The 16,851-nt window shown below is 42.3% G+C and overlaps 1 protein-coding gene across 1 annotated transcript in view; it reads left to right on the top strand.

The window, feature by feature from the left end:
- The first annotated feature begins 3,122 nt into the window (after positions 1–3,122).
- The window catches only part of LNX1 (ligand of numb-protein X 1), a 115,055-nt gene continuing 101,326 nt past the window's right edge, over positions 3,123–16,851 (top strand). The window contains exon 1 of the mRNA XM_087434308.1: positions 3,123–3,266. The gene's annotated coding sequence lies outside the window, so the exon portion shown is untranslated. The remainder of the gene's footprint in view (positions 3,267–16,851) is intronic.

Genomic DNA, 16,851 nt, shown 5'->3' with positions numbered 1-16,851 from the left:
AGGGCATGGAGCAGTGTGTGTCTAGTATTTGCCAACCCTGGTCTAAACCACCTCACTTGGCAGTGGCATGTACTGGAGCTTAATTTTACATTGTCTCATGTTATCCAACTGTATGTTGTTCTATGTTTTTATGGTCGTTCTGCTAAGATTTTCAGATTTTAAAGGGATAGACTGTTGAAGTTATAGAGAGAAATAACCATAAAAGATGTCATAGAGAGTCACAACCGATCATTCTGGCGGGGCCCCTTGAGTTGGGGCCTTCCCTTCTTGAGGTTGGTTTGATGGGCCTCCAAAAGATGATTTCAAGTGTGCACCTAGGGGTGATGGATTTCCAGGTGTGTTTTCTGATAAACACACGTATAAATATATCCATATGTATGTATGTTCTATATATATATACTCAGTGCATAAACCTGATTACTCATTCATTTGCAATTGGAGACATTCCTCCCCAGAAACTACACACCCCAGGGCTACTTCTACAAGACACTTGCTTCTGAATAGAGGGTAGGTAAGAACCTCGATTAGTACCCAGGCAGTTGCCCAGTGAGCATGAAATCAGAACCTTCCCCCCTTTCTTTCCAGCAGTTACAATTGTTCTGGCCCTGCCACTTGCTGGCTGTGCTGTGCTTAAGCAAGTTCTCACCTCTCTACGCCTTGGCTTTCCCAGCAGTAAACAGAAAGAGTGCTTAACTTACAGGGTTGTTGTAAAAAGTGCTTAGACAGTAAGTAGCACCTGCTAAACACTTATTTATAATTTTTTATAATTATTTTTTATAATTTTTATTTATATCTTTTCACCAATACTTAAGAAATATCATTTCCATAATAATGCAACAGCCCTAATGGAATAATGAGGCACATATTGATTTTTTAAACCTTTAAAGATTATTCTAAATCCAGGAGAATCAAATGCATCTCACTTGGGATGGCCGACTATGTGAAATACATCTAGTTTTTCCTCTTCTTTTATATACCATCCCTGGGAGTGAATTCCACTCCTGGGTCAACTCTTGTTCTTAATTTTTATTCATCAGACTATATATGCAGATGGCTGTATATATGTGAATATAGCAAGTGAAACCCTGTAGCCTTGAGAGGCCTTTGGATAAAGCTTTATGCACTGTCACTTCCTGCAAATTCTTTTCCCCTGCAAATACCCCACCACCACCACCAAAAAAAAAACCTGTCTGTGATTCCTGCCTCCCAAGTCAGACCTGGTGCCCTTGGAAAAAGGTGAGGCATGACTGACACACAGGGTAGGCAGGCTGCTACAAAGACTGCTGGAGGCAAGGCCTTCTAGATGATTCATCAGGTTGGCAGGCTCACTCTGCCCCTCCTCCTCTCCCAGAGGACACCCTGTCCGGGGAAGGAGAAGCCTTTGTTGTGCTGGTGTTTCTCAGTTCAGTGTCAAACTGTTGGACTGGTACTTTTTCCTAAAAGACCTGCATGTGAAAGCTTTGCAGCCTTCATCTTTTTGCTCTTGTCAATAATAAAGGGGTGGCCACACCTGTCTTAGTTTCTATTGGATAAAAATGAGGACGGGGGATTTTTGTTTTGTTTTGTTTTGTTTTTTAAGCTTCCAACACTCTTCAGAGCCACCAAGTTCCCTGGGTAGTTGAGAGTAGTCTGCTGTCGGCTAAGAGGAGAGAGGAGCTAGCTCTCCGGCAAGTGAAGTATCCAGAGCCCACCACACCGGCACCCTTGACTAGAATTTCTCCTCCTTCCCTCCCTGGTTGTTTTACAAGGTATTGAATGACCGGCTGCACCCAGTCAATGTCGAGGCCAAGAGAACGGAATTGAGACCTTCCTTCCCTCCCTCCTCCCCCTTCCCCCATCTCCCTCCCATTTATCCTTCTTTCCCCCCTTCCCCCAGCCAAAACCCCAACCAACCAAATGATCCCCAAACCTCTAAAGTAGTACAATGTTAGAACATGTGGAACCAAAGTATTTCCAGTATCAGGAAGAGGGGAAAGAGGGGAAGAGAGAGACAGAATAGGGGGAAAAGATAGGAATTTCAACATTTTTTTCTTCAAGAGAAAAAAATATCTCTCTAGGCAAGCAGGCCACCCACCCTAGAGGGAGAGCCCACAATTTCTCCAGGTAGTACATTCCAGAGAGTGAATAAACTGTCCAGAGATGCCGGAAGGGGGCCGCAGAAATACACAACATTTAATACAAGGATAGGAGTTGTTTACAATCCTCTGAAAAATGCCCAAGAGTCGAACAGGCCTGGTAATCACTCACAGCTGCGCTGTGGTGCCGGCTGAGTTGTAGGTCTCTGCCTGCTGGAAAAGCTGAAGCAACACTGTGACTTGCCCAGGGTCACACACCAAGCTTGGGACAGAAACAATTCCGATTCCTCCTTCCTGGCTCTCACAGCAGTCAACGCTGCCACCTTATTACTGTACTATCCTTCAAATCTGAATCATCTAAATTGCTCCTAATTGCAGGCCTACAGTGAACTGTAACCTCCACGTGACTCTAACTGCTAGGCAAGCTGAGGTCAGAAGGACTGAAATTTTACAAACTCCTGAACATGGAATTAAGATGTTGGGAGGGGGTGGGGGGTAGGGAAAAAGTGTTTTAAAACTCGACTTCGAAACTGCGGACAAGTACCATATTTAGATTTCTTTTTTTTAAAAAAAATGAATTTGAAATGTCACCTCCAATTTGTTATTCTGTTGGAACAGAGAAGCACTTGAAATTCAAATGGATACCATTCAAAAAGGCATGTGGGGGTAAATCTCATATTTTCCAAGCAGTCAATCTTCACACACTTCCTTTTTTGCCCACTAAATTACCGTCTCGTTTCAGTGTTTAAACTTCCTTTTTAACTCTTTTGTAGGCAGCTCTTGGGAGGTGGTGGGAGGAGGGGCCCTGGGAAGCAACCAGGCCTATAAATTCAGATCTGTCCACGGGGCTGGACACGTGCTGTGCTCAAGAGAGAAAGTAAATTCCATCCGGTAAATTGCTCTAATTGATTCATTTGTCCACCAGGGACACCACCTACCTGCTCGCAGGTATTCAGGTAAATGACAGGTGGGCGGGACCTACTGGCTGTTTCAATAGCTAAGGTCCCAGCACTGTTTTATCAGTCCAGGCTTCCGTGAGGTCACACATTTCCTGCTCCTTCCTCTAGGCACCTGTACACAGAGGTTGAGGCTGTTCACTGCTCAGGCAGCACAGGGAGCTGTGGGATTCATCCGCAAGGCATGAGAGCTTCGAGGCTGCTGCTGCTTTGAGAGCCCCAGATACTTGAAAAGGTGAGCTGAAACCTCCATTTTTCTCTCTTGGCGTTTAGACCACTGGCCCCTGAGGGATCTGAACGAGGAATTTGAATGAAAAATATAAACTCAATGGCTCAGCCCCGGGTGTTTGTCCCAAAGGGAGAAGCCCTTTTGGGAGGGAAGAGTAGAGGGATGCCTTTGACGTTTTGGTTGTACAGGAAAGTCCTTCCAGGCCAGATATTTAATCCTTTTTGTTTCTCCTAATCATTAATCCAGCCTCTGCTTGTCTGGGAAGTTAATCTGATTTTTTTTTTTTTTAACCCAGGAGTGGAGACTTTTTTGAAACTTGACTCAAAGGTACAGACCTGTTCAGCCCGTTTCATGGGGGTTGGGAGGCCAGCACTGACTGAATTCGGAGTTGTCTTATTTTTGCCTTATTTGCCTTATTTTGCCTTACTCTCTGCGTTCATCTTACCAGAGGCAATTTCAATCTAAACCTGTGAGATGTTCCTAAAGTTTTTGTTTTTCTCCCCAAGTCTGTTACTTAGATGGGTAACTTCTGTTGCCCTCCTCAGAAGCCCTCCACTCCAGTTCTCTCCTCCCTCTTTCTTCTCTAAAAAAAGTCTACTGTTTTCTTTGTTCTTGGTTGGACACTTTTTAAAATCACTTTGCAGTCTGGACTAGAATTGTTCATATTCAGACCTGGACTGGCTGCGTGCTGAGCTTCAGTTAAAGTAAAGATTATTTCCTCAGTGCTTAACAAGAATGTAAGTTCAGGTCTGATTTTTCATTTTTCTGAACTCCTCCACTTTTTCCTCTCTTTTTCTTTTGATGGCAAATATACCAAGGAGATTGTTCTGCCAGGACCTGACTTGAAGTAATTTTACCTCTAGGATCCATTTTTGTTTTCTTAATCCTGATCACACAGCCGGTACTACTTCTGTTCTAGTCAGCCCAGTAGCCACACTCTACACACAATGCTGTTGTTAGAGAAAGGAAAAGAAACCATCTCCAAACCTAGTTCCCTGCTGGGATGAGCTGGAAAACTTGGGGAGAGAAATCAACTTGCGAGGGATTTTTCATTGGCGATTTTTCTGAGATTTCAATTAGCAAATATGTTTGCAAGAGAATAACCTGTTAGGAATTATGCTCGTATTCATCCTCCCAGAAATTCAAAGTGCATGTCAATTCTCCAAAAGTATAAATGGAAACAAGCTCAGAAGATTTTTGTCTCAGACTGTTCCTTATCACCACTGAGAATCTGCCCTGTGCTTGTTGCCAATTTCTCTCTCACTCCTTGGAGGTTTGTATTGTTCTGTAACTGACCCTTGTGTCTCTTCTTTTCCCCTGAGCGGGTGTGTTTGGGTGGTGGCTATGGCTTGTCCCACGCTAGTGTTCTCACTTGGTTCAGAGTTTTGTCAGCAGAGGAGAGAAAAAGATCTCTGAGATCCTGAATCTTCCAGATAAAAATGTGTCTTCAAAGTCACAAATCTCGCTACAAGATTGCATTCCCTCTGGGTTACCTTTGTACAGTTAATTTATGATTAAACAAATCATTTCATCACTATATATCAGAGCCCCTGGCTATTAAAGGAACAAAGCTGTGGATGCTGTACCCCCAGATATAAGAAAGGAAAAAAATTACGAAGACTGGAATTTAGGGTCAGGTTATCTAGAATGCAATTGGTCTGTTGGATAAGTTGCACATGAGTATTGTCCAAACAAGTGAAAAAGTCCACAGTGGTTCCCTTCCTGTGGTAACTCCATCTCTTGGTTCAAGTGGCAATAAGGCCTGATTGAAAAATGTATTCTCTCTTTCATTTACACCCTTGAGTAAGTTACTCAACTTCTCTGACCCTCAGTTTCTTCAACAGTAAAACAGGAGATAATCCCTTACGACACAAAGTGGTCATGAGAAATAAATGAAGTAACATACATAGAGCATAGAGCGACCAATGTCTAGTGCCGGGTGGGTGCCAAATAAAGGCTAGGTCCATCGTTCTTGAAGGCATTTTCCTGGGTTGCTTGTAGGCGATAGTTTGATCCTACTGAGATAAATGATCTTATGTGGTTGCAATTGTTAGGACCCCTGATCGTTCTCATTATGATTACTAATTGTAAGTAATTAACTCCAAGCTTAACAGTTTGGAGAAAGAAAACAGGCAGGAGGCAGGAGAACGCTTAAACTATGTCATTAAACAGGCCAGGCAGACTCGTCTCCGCCAGCCTCCCAGGCCATGTCTAGGAGCTTCCGGCCACTGCTGTCACTCCTGCCTTTCCCCACCTCAAGGATCTCATCCCACAACAGACCCACAAAATGTGGTCCTCCACAGACCTTCGGGGGAAATGTCCTGTTGTTATCTGCTGTCATCTGGCTTGGCAGGCAGCCCTTTCTGCTTTCAATCGTGCTATCTCCAGGGCAGACCGAGCTTGGTCTGCTCCAGTCTGGCAGATAAATAGCCTTCACCGCAGCCTGGCGAGCTGCCATGCCAAGTCACTGGTAGCAGGAGGCAGCCAGTTTGGAGCCTGTACTGTACTATGGAAGGGGGACTTGTGGATCCTTTGGATATGATTGCCCCCCCCCCAATGGAATATCCTGTGCCCTCCGATGACCTTGAGTCATTGCCTAAGAGCAGGAGTGTTCCCAGGCCCCTGGGACCTTCTCCAGGTCTCATCTTATCCCGAAAATATAAGGCAGGTTTTCATCATTCAAGAGCAAGGTAACAGCCTAGTGGATTGAGGCCAGGGGTTCATAACCTTGAACCTACTACTAGCTTGCTTAGGGGATCCTGGGGAAGAACCTCAACCTCCCTGTCCATCAGTTTCCTTGTTCACCTTTTCCCACAAGTGGGATGCTAAAGTAGCGTACTTCACACCCGCCGTGCGTCCTGTGACAGAAGCTAGATGGGCGGCATGCCTAGTGAGTAGGTCAGACTGACTGCAGGAGAGGGGGCAATGCCTCACCAGGAAATACAAGCCTGATTTATTCAGTTCTAGGTGGAACAGTGCTACTGCTTTACAATAGTGGTCTGGTCTCTGGCATCAGACGGCCTAGATTCAAAACCCAGCTCAACCTTGTACTAGCCGTGTGACCTAGGATGGTTATTCCACCTCACTTGACCTCAGCTATAAAATAGGCTTATTGTGAAGACAAAGTGAGTTGAAATAAGTAAAGAGTTTGGAATAGTACCTGGCACAATGTTAGCTATTACCAATATTATTTTCTTGAAAGGAAGGCATAGTGGGTAGAATCAGACAGTTCTGGGTTTCAGAGCCAGTCCTGCCATGAATTTCTAAGCTAAATAAGTTACTTAGTATCTCTTTGTCTCAGTTTCATCATCTGGAAAATGGAATACTTACCTAACTCAGTGCTGTTGTGAAGAATAATTGAGATGGTTTCATGTAAAGTGCCTGGTATATAGGAAGTGCTCAGTAAACGTTAACTCCTGTTATATTATCATAGAAAACAATTATTATGTTGGTTACAGTTAGACTTCTTAGGTCATGCTACAGTTGGAATATAATCATGATGGAAACAGTAGTAAGTTGAGGGCCAAAGACTCTCTGAGCAAAACAGATTTCCTGAAAGGCCCCCAAAGGCTTAGACGGAAAACCTGTTAACAAAGATTATCTTGTTTATCTTGGAGTTCCAGGATAGGGTAGCCGCCAGTTGAAATACCTGGTCCTTTGCAGAACTGGGGACAGTAGGATTCTGTGATGTAAATAAACAGTGGATTTTCCTGGAGTAGTGATTCCTGGCTTCCTGGCTTCCTGGTCTCCTTTTTAGATTTGAATTCCTCACTTAAAGTGGAGAAAAGAAGGTCTGCTAGGATTCTGATTGCTTAAAAGGCCGCTCTCTAAGATGCTGCCAAGAGAGGACAGATGAGGTAGGCTCTAAAATGTGTGCTCCTCATTGCCTCAGTATTCATGGACCTCCTGGCGGTATGTAACTATTCCTGGTATTCATGTGCTGGCACCACATAGACTCACTTTTATGTGGGTGGCAAATGTATTGTCCTCTGACAGTGCCTCCAACATATCAAAGGCTTTTCAAAACCATTTGGAAGAAAGACTACATCGTTCTTCCTGGGTTAATGGGATTTAACCATTTACTAGCCCCCTAAAGTAAGGGTTAACATGAAAACCATACAAGTTGCTGAGTACAAAAACTTGGACTGAGCTGAAATCAGAAACAGAAAATGTTGGTTGTCTCCTGTAACTTGCTTACATTCACCATTTCCTCTTACCTCATTTTATTCCAAGTGATGCGAGGACACTATAGTGACCTATAGCTTAGTTACCCAGAGACACATTTCAAATCAATATAAGGAAAAACTTTCTAAGAATTAAAGTTGTCCAAAAATCCAGTAGGTTGCCTTTTGGCAACAGTGAGTTGGGAACAGTGAGTTCCCTGTCACTGAAAGTGATTGTTTTTGGTATATTTAGTGCCTGGTATGTGTTTGCTGAACGAATGAATGAATGAATACCAAAGAGGATTTGTGTTTCTTTAGCAGCACATCTACTCTTCTGTAAAATGAGGATTATGTCACTGATCTCATAGGATCATTTTAAAGATTAAATGAGAAAATATATGTAGAGTACCCAGCATAGTTTTTTGCACCTAGTGAACTGCTCATTAAATAGATATAATTACTATGTTTTATTTTATATTATATTCTAAAAAGAAGGTGAGAAAAGGGAGTCCTCCTTCAGGTAGAGGGTAGACAAGATGACCTCCATATTTGAGATTTGTGGTTTTTACGATAGTCTCTTTATTCCTATTCTCTTCACTCCTGCCCTCTTCCTCTGTCTTCCTAAAAGAACTTCTCCCCCCTTCTCTAGGGAGCCACGCTCCTTGACATGATGGATTGACTAGTACACTTCTCACAGTGGCAGTAGGTTCTGTCCATCCCAATTAACCAGGGACATTTTTTTTACATCACTAATTTGTGATTTGGAAGGTGTGGGCTTAAATTCCACCATGATTTTCCGGTGACTCTTATTTGACTTTTGTGTTTGATGCATTTGTCACTGGGACACAAAAGACTTCACCAACAGCAGAGTGGAAACTCTCCAAGAATTTTCTTTAATAGCTTCTTGGCACAGTGCGTGGCAACAGCACACGCGTGATGGTGAGGTCTAAATATGTCATTGCTATCTGTTGAGATGATTTGCATAACTTGCTTATGACTGCTTTTGTCAGTCATGTGGCCTTTTTTGAATAGAACGCTGCATGGTTAGGCTCCTGCATACTCACGTTAATGCATGAATCACCTAGTGTTTTCAAACTCCTCATTAAGTGTTATTATACTTGTATTACGTCTTCTACAACACACACACACACACTCAGCCATTCTATCTGAGCCCTTTTTACCCCTTGGGGCCCTTGCAAATTTGGTTTAACAGTCATCTCTGAAGACATCTGTATTCTAACTTAGTAATGGATTAAAAGGAAATTACTACATTTTTATACTAGGGCAGAACTGCTGTCCCTAAGTATGTAGCAGTCTAAGTGGCTGCCACCCCAACATGCTTTCCATATCCCTAAGCCATGTAGAAAAGTGTTGGATCCTTGGGAATGTTCACCCCATTCCTGGGGAGAATACTCCTAGCAATACATAGCCCCCTCTGTTAGCTTCCTAGGGCTGCTATAACAAATTACCATAAATTTGGTGTCTTAAAACAACACAAGTTTATTCTCACACAGTTCTGGAGAGCAGAAGTGTGAAATCAAGGTGTTGTCAGGGCCTCACTTCCTCCGAAGGCTCTAGGAGAGAATCCTCCCTTGCCTCTTCCAGCTGCTGGTGACTCCAGGCATTCCTTGGCTCGTGGCTGCTTAGCTCCGATCTCTGGCTGTCTTCGTATCACCTTCTCCTCTGTGGCTGTCTTCTCTTCTCTATCTTATAAAGATACTTTCATTGGATTTAGGGCCCACCCGGATAATCCAGGCTGATCTCATCTCAAGATCCTTAATTACGTCTTCAAACACTATTTTTCAAATAAAATCACATTCACAGATTCTGGGGATTAGGATGTGGACATATCTTTTGGGGAGGAGGCATCATTATACCCACTACACCCCTCAACTGACATTCAAACACACAGGACCCTCCCACTACTTATGGAGAGATTTCTTGTCCACTTGGAGGCTGAAATATTGGGCAAAATATAGGCAAAGAGAGTTAGAATTGGCAGCCTTCACCACTACCATTGTTTATTTCTATGTTCAAGGCACAATAGTGTTTTATATTCTAAAGACTCTCGATGTTCGTTCACTCAGTAGTGTGATTATCTACAAAAACACATCGTAAAGGCCATCTTAGGTCACATTAGTAGATAAATTAAAGAAGGGATCACTCCACTGAAACCTAAGTCCATCAAACCACAACTGGGGAAGTGTTCACTTCCAGGTGCCTTGTTTTCAAACGGACCTTAACAAACTAGAGGGCATCCTGGGTGGACCCTTGACCACCACCTGGACTGCCCAAGAAGACGACTGGAAGAACTAGAAACAAAAAGAAAAGGCAAGGGAGAAATCACCAGCGCTGTCTTTAATTTTGGTGGGCTGTCATGTTTTGAGGGAGTGAATGTGATCTATGTTACACTGAAAGACAGAACAAGGGCCAAAGTTCACAGTAACAAGAAGGAGGCATTCAGCTGCTAGAAAACTGATGGGCGCCCCATCATTGGAGGGGTTTCAAACAGAAGCTGGTAAGTCATACTTCAGGGATGTTATAAAGAGGATTCCCACACCTGGTGAGACTCTAAGATCCTTACCAACTCAAAATCCTGCAACTTCTAAATAATTTTAAAATCTAAAATACAGATCATTATGTGGGAACACCAAATACCAGTGTGTGTATTCCTCTTCCTTGATTGAGGAGTTTGCTCATGTTCTTTCTCTCACCTGGATTTCTTCCCACTTGTCCAAATCGCATTTATCTTTCATGATCCTCCCTGAGGACCATCTATTCCATGAACTTTCCTTGACTGTTCTGGACCACATTACACTGCTCTCTTGTCTCTTTTCCTCCAAAGCTTGTCCCTGGCTCCTATTTTGGAGGACCATGCTCATTGCCATACTCTTATATATTCTCTTGTGGTGTTTTAACACTTTTTTCTATATGTAAGTTCCATTTTCCTAGTTAGACTTAAATTCACTGAAGATGAAATTGAATTCCCCATGGAAGCACCCAAAGAATTGAAGACAAATGCCAGGCGTGTAACAGGTGATCAGTGAACACCTGTAGAATTGAAACACAGTAGAAAAATGATGAGAATTCAAAAATCTTCCTTCATCTTGCCCTTCCCTCCATAAAACTTAGTTATCTGTTAAAAACCATCAGCATTTCCTGGAGATGTTTTTCAGCCTTGGGTGGAAGAATGCCAGCTTGCTTCTTTTCCATGCTTCTCCTCTGGCATCATCCCTTCCCAGGATCCTATGGCAACTATTTGCATGAACAGAACCCTTGGTGAATGCAAAATACTCTGCCTTCATTTTTGTTGTTGGCAGGGGGTCAGCTCCGTTTCACCATGTTGATAGACCAGGAAAATGGAAGGACATCTTTTCTGGGACAGAGTTCTTACAAAGAAACCCAGGTATGAAAGGTATACCATGACACCCCAGGAGAAAGGCCGTTAAATCTTCTGTCAAGAGAGGCAAAGCTCCTCTCTAATGAGCTGGTGAAAGACTGTCCCTGGCTTCTAAAACTTGTATCTAATTGGCTAGCCACTTGAGACTCTTTTCACTTAATCGCTTCCCTTGTTTTTCCCACTTTCTGAATATCTATGTTCTCAGTTATTGACTCCAGATGTATGACGTTGTCTCTTTTTAGTTCAATTCTCCTTTAATTTCCTGACTATATTTCAACCTATTTAAAGACCGTTTATATATTTTTTTCTGTCCTTTCTGGTGTTGGCAACACTATGCAGGCTAGTGTCATTCATAGATTGTGTTAACGAATTGCTTACTCCCTCCTGGACATCATTGATTTAGATATTAAGTAGCCGCAAAGCTCACCCTGACCTTCACAGCAGCCCATAAGCACCGGCCCTCTTTCTGCTCCCTCTCCTTTTCCTCTGCAGTGTACATGGCACCCCTGCCTCCCCGGCCCCCACTTCCAACCCAGGCTCTTGGTTCGAAGACAGTTTTTATCCTGTGTGTGACTATTTTTATTCAGGTCACTAAAGCACCTAACTCCTCCCTATTCCCTGTGTCTATATGCTAAGGAAGAGCCCGCAGAGCCTTTGTTCATCCTTTTATGTACCTAAGTTCACAGTTGGTATTTACAAAAAATTGATGACACTTTGTTGATACCTCCAAGACTCACACAATTTATCCATAATTTAAAATGTAATTGTAAATGTACTTTGTTTAATAAGGAAGATCGAGTTTACCCTAACTTTGGCAATTGCTTTTCTCCCGATAATCAAATTAAGGAGTCCCAGCCAGAGCCAGGGCAGTGGTTAGGCAAACATGCCTGCTGGATAATTATTTTAGAAAGAGAGACGAGGCCACCAGTGTGAAGAATTGACCGGCACTGGTGCATTTGATTTCTCCATAGGTGTGTTTAGAAAGAGAGACGAGGCCACCAGTGTGAAGAATTGACCGGCACTGGTGCATTTGATTCCTCCATGGGTGTGTTTAGAAAGAGAGACGAGGCCACCAGTGTGAAGAATTGACCAGCACTGGTGCATTTGATTCCTCCATGGGTATGTGTCTGGTCTTCAGAGTCCAGGATGGCGTTCCTGACCATGACTGCGAGCTGTGCACTGAGGTGTGGCCTCAATGACCAGTTTGCAACCAGCTCTGCAACCATTCTGCCCTGCATAGCTTTATCCAAATTTTAAAGCATCATCAACAACAACACATCTTAACCTCAATTTCCTGAAGCTAAAAGTTACCTCGGAAATCATCTGGCATAGGGGTTGTTAGTCTTTACGTGTTTGAGACACGCTGTAAAACAGTAGGTTTGGTTGAAGGGATTAAAAGATTTTGAACAACATTAAATAAGTCAGCAAAAATTACGAAGCAAACACGACCACAGTAGGGCAGAGCCTCCCACTGTTTATATAGGCACGGTCGGCACAGTGTCCTTGCTGGAGAGAACTGTTTATATCACTTGACTGGGCTCCTACGTACTCACAAGACGAAGCCCTTTCAGGATCCAATCATTTTGTGATCATTCTGGGGACCTGGCTTTAGGTTAAATTAGATTTAGATTCTTTCATTTGAAGCAAGTTCTTCCTCTTGCCTCAGGAACCCTTCAGCAAACTGCTCACCTGGTGTCTCTGTCAAGTTTAACAATCAGCTGGAGCAACAATCAATTTGGACCTTGATTAAAATTTAGTGGCATACCTGTGAAGAGTTTGTAAATCCCTGGTTTCGCCATTCCACCTGGCAGGGAACCAGGTCAGGTGCAAGGAAAAGATGGAGACCCTCAGAGGCGGCTGGTAGCAAAGCTGGATCCAAACCACAGTCTTGACACCCCACTCTCTTTACTTGGGTTTTGAAAATAATAGTTTCAGGACCATGATTAAGATGAGGCAAAAGAGGCACTTGCCTCTGGGTGCAAAATTTAAGGGGGCACCAAAAAACTCAGTAATCATGATAAGTAATATTTTAATGCATTATTTGTTGTTGTTGAGAAAGACTTGCTCTAAGCTAACATCCATTGCCAATCTTCCTCTTTTTGCTTGAGGAAGATTTGCCCTGAGCTAACATCTGTGCCAGTCTTCCTCTATTTTGTATGTGGGTAACCGTCACAGCATGGCCACCGACAAGTGGTGTAGGTCTGCACCCGGGATCCAAACTTAACTGCTACACCACAAGGCCAGCCCCCATTAATCCATTATTTTAAAAAATCAAAATTAATGCAAAAAAAAATCCATGATGAACAAAAGATCAAAATTTGTCTAAATAAAGAGAGGATCAGTAGCTAAAGTTATTGAAAAATTATTTAAGATTATCACTTAATCAAAAGAAATTGTCAAACATGGCAATTTTCTCAATTGAAAATGAGATAAGCAAAGCAATAAATTTTGAAAATTGTGTTGATGAGCTTGCTTCCTTTAAAGCCAGGAAAGTAAAACTGTGAAAAAAAATTTATTTTTAGTATAAATAAAATATTTAAACTTAAAATGATATTGTAAGTTTTAATATGCCTACTTTTCATGTTTCTCACATTTTTTCAACTAGCTTAATGAGCTGGGAAAAAAAATAACCATTATATAAAATACACGAAAACATGTATATCGGGACGCACATTTTCCTTTCACCTCAGGGTGCAACATGGCTCGGCACAACATTAGTGGGATAAAAGTACCTGTTATTTAGGAATGTCATCAGTGGATTTTTCTGAACATGTTTGTCATGGGCCAAGTAGGAATTTTCCATAAGCAAGACTTTCCAGCAGATGCCGCCCCCCAAAAGGGGAGAACCCTAATGGTCCAAGATTACTAGTACACCTCCTCGGACACTTTCCTTCTCCAGCACTGTACATCTTTTTTTTTGAGTGGGTGAGCAGAAACGGGTAAGGAGCTTCTGGAGCTGTGAGACTTCCAGTTCATCCCATTGCCCCTTCATCAGCTGCCCTTGGCCTGTCACTATTTTAACTTTTTATTAGTGAATTTCAGTGGAAGTTAATCAACATTTGTGCTCTGGCTGGGAAAAATTATCTCTGATTTGCCATTTGTCTAAATGGTTTCCATTTCTCTTTTGTTGTGTTATTTCATCAGTACATTTTAGAACAACAAGATTTATCGAAATCAGGAATGCTTACAAACAAATGCGAGAGCCCCAAATTCCCCAAATACCATTCGTTCTCAGAGTTGGATTATACACTGAGGATTCTAACACCGAACTGTTTAGCCATTGAGGACTTCCTTCTGTTTATATAAATCCACCTAATGCCACTAAATATCTTAGCATTTTTCTAAACTGTGTTCATAGCCCTTGTTTTTGTTTTTAAAAGCCCCTCCTTTTCTACTTTATTACCCTTGATTTTTTTTTCCTCTTTGGCCAAGAGTTGCTTATAGCTTCCTCCAGGCCTCAGGGCAGTGTCTCCTGCTCACCAACTGCCCCCCAGCAGGACTGCAGTAACAGCAGTAGATGCTATTGCCACCAAGAAAGCAGACGCAGTCTCTGGCTCTGGGAGCAGTTACTCCCACTTCAGTCTGTCCTGGAGTTTAGGGGTTCATTCTACCCATCCATTGTCGGAGGGACACTGATAAATTGAGGAGCTGGCAGAAGAGAGTGGTCAGGCTCATAGAGTCTGGAAACCTGAAGGAAAGCCGGGTGAACCTGAGGCTGCTGAACCTGGGGGAGGACGTGAGTTCTGTCTTCAAATAATTAAAGGACTTAAGGAATTAGAGATATTCTAAATAGCTCCTAGGATACTACTGGCACCCATAGAGGGTGTAGGTGAGTTCTAGAGAGACAAATTTTTGCTCAACTTGTGGACTTGACTTCCCAATTCCAAGTCAGAGTGATCTATTTTATAGAGTAATAAGGGCCTGTTTCATTTAAGGACCATCTCTCAAGGCTCCCTTTCAACCCAAACAGTCTACGGCTACAATGTTTCATCTTTGTCGGGGTTAAAGTACCAATGCAGGACACGCTGCCATTTGACTATAAGGGTGGACTCTTTTTAATAATATGAAGTCCCTTACTGTTGTTGGAAAACTGACTCATGCAACTATTCAAGAGATGCTTTAGAGTCATGTCTTGTCCTTGCAGTAGGAGGAAAATGTGAAATTGTCAGTGCAGCAGCCAAATAATATGTTTATCCATCGCCTTTCCAGTGTAGTATATGGTTTATTCTAATGACTTCATCAGATAGCCATTTCTCTAAAGCCAGCGTGCATTTAAAGGAGAATTAGCGGGACAGTAGCACACCAGGGACCCCATTGTTCTGGTAGGTTATTTCATGCAGAAATTTTTCTAGTTTCAAACAGTCTGTATCTCTACCCCCCACCCCCCAGAAAAAACTATTGGATTGTTCAGTTTAGGTGACAATATACGTATGACCTCTAATGACCCTCTTTGTTGTCAGCTGCGGAAGTTCAGAATTTGAAAGTTAGGCAGAGGAGCTTCTGTACAGGTTTCAGGCGAGACCATAAACTGATGGGAAAGGAAACAGGTATTCAGGACAAACAGAGATGGAGATTTTTATTTGTCTTGACACTTCTCAGCAATACGTTGTGTGGACTACACATATCTCTAAAAGTCACCTCAGGCTTCTATTCTACCCCAAATCAGAGGAGAGGGAGAAAGGATGGTTCCTAAGCCACAGTAGGGTTGGTTGTATTAAGGAAGTGTAAGATTTCCATCCCCATCCCCCATCAGTGTACCCAAGGGGGGAATCCACTTCCCTGCTCTTTCTCACTGCAGACTGCAAAAAAGCCACATCACAGCTTTCTCTCCTCACCTCAGCCAGAGTCGGAAGTGCTGACGGCTGACTCTTCAGTAAACCTAAAGGGACTCAAAGCTGACAGGCTCTCTCATTCATTTTGGGGGGAGAAAATAGTTTACCTTCTAAGCCTTAATGATTTTTGATAATTTCCTCTCAGTTCAGTAGCAAGGCACTTATATGTCTCAAACCATGATACATCATACATGTTTATAAGATGTGAACAGGAAATAAGAGACATCAGGTAAATGGTATGAATCATATTTTTTAAAGTCTACCTAGTTCTTTTGTTAGAACCCAAACTGCTTGTTCAGTCAATTCTCTCATAATCTGCATCTGTTTAGTCTAAAGCAATGTCAGAAAATATATACAGCAGTGTTTACATTAATATTATATTAAGAATCTGGTTTACTCACATGGGTAAGTGCCAGGGAATTCAAATTGCTCTCAGAAAAAAAACAAAAAAGAGAAGAAAACAGAATTGGAATTGGATCTAAAACCTGCCATTTTTGCTTGCCCCATTCCATTCATTCTGTCTCAGGCACGTTAGCACTCAGTAAAGTCAAAGAATCTTTTTATTCAGAGATCTTGGGAAAACCTACTTGCAATGAGGCCCAAAGAGATTTTAAACCTAATTTGCTAGGACTTTCATGTTTGGTTAGTTACATTATTGGATTCTGACTAGTCATAATCAAGAAAGATGCTGGGAGACAAAGTAGCAAAATAGTTACGAGCAGAAACTGGAGTCAGCAGCGCCTTCCGGGTTTGTTTCTTTTTTGATGTGACTGGCAATTACGTACATGCCACGCTTCAGTTTCCTGATCTGTTCAATGAAAAAAAACCCACAAAAAAACCTGAGGATTTGTGAGGATTAAATGACATAATATGTATAAGGCCCCTAGCACAGTGCCTGGCACATGGTAAATGCTCAAAAGCTGTTAGAAAGCAAAGAAAACAAGGATTTTTCCAAACAGCCAATCGGCCAAAACAAAACACCTCCACTTTATTAGCACAGAATCATAGAACTCTACTTCTGAAAGGGACTTTACAGTGTCTAATTTGGCGGTTTGCTTTTTTTATTTTGTTCTTAAGCCAAGGTTCTTTGAACAAAATATTATAAGGAACATGATGTGTCAAAGAAACAGAAGTAGAGCTGGGACTGGGTAAGGTGGAGAAGTGGGCAAAGCTTCCCCCTTCCCTCTTTCCTTTCC

This window comes from Ceratotherium simum, chromosome 8 (assembly GCF_057802395.1).
Source record: "Ceratotherium simum simum isolate JZ-2026a chromosome 8, ASM5780239v1, whole genome shotgun sequence".
NCBI classification, from domain to species: Eukaryota; Metazoa; Chordata; class Mammalia; order Perissodactyla; family Rhinocerotidae; genus Ceratotherium; species Ceratotherium simum.
Note: the sequence above shows the minus strand (reverse complement) of the source record. Positions and strands in the feature narration are given on the sequence as shown.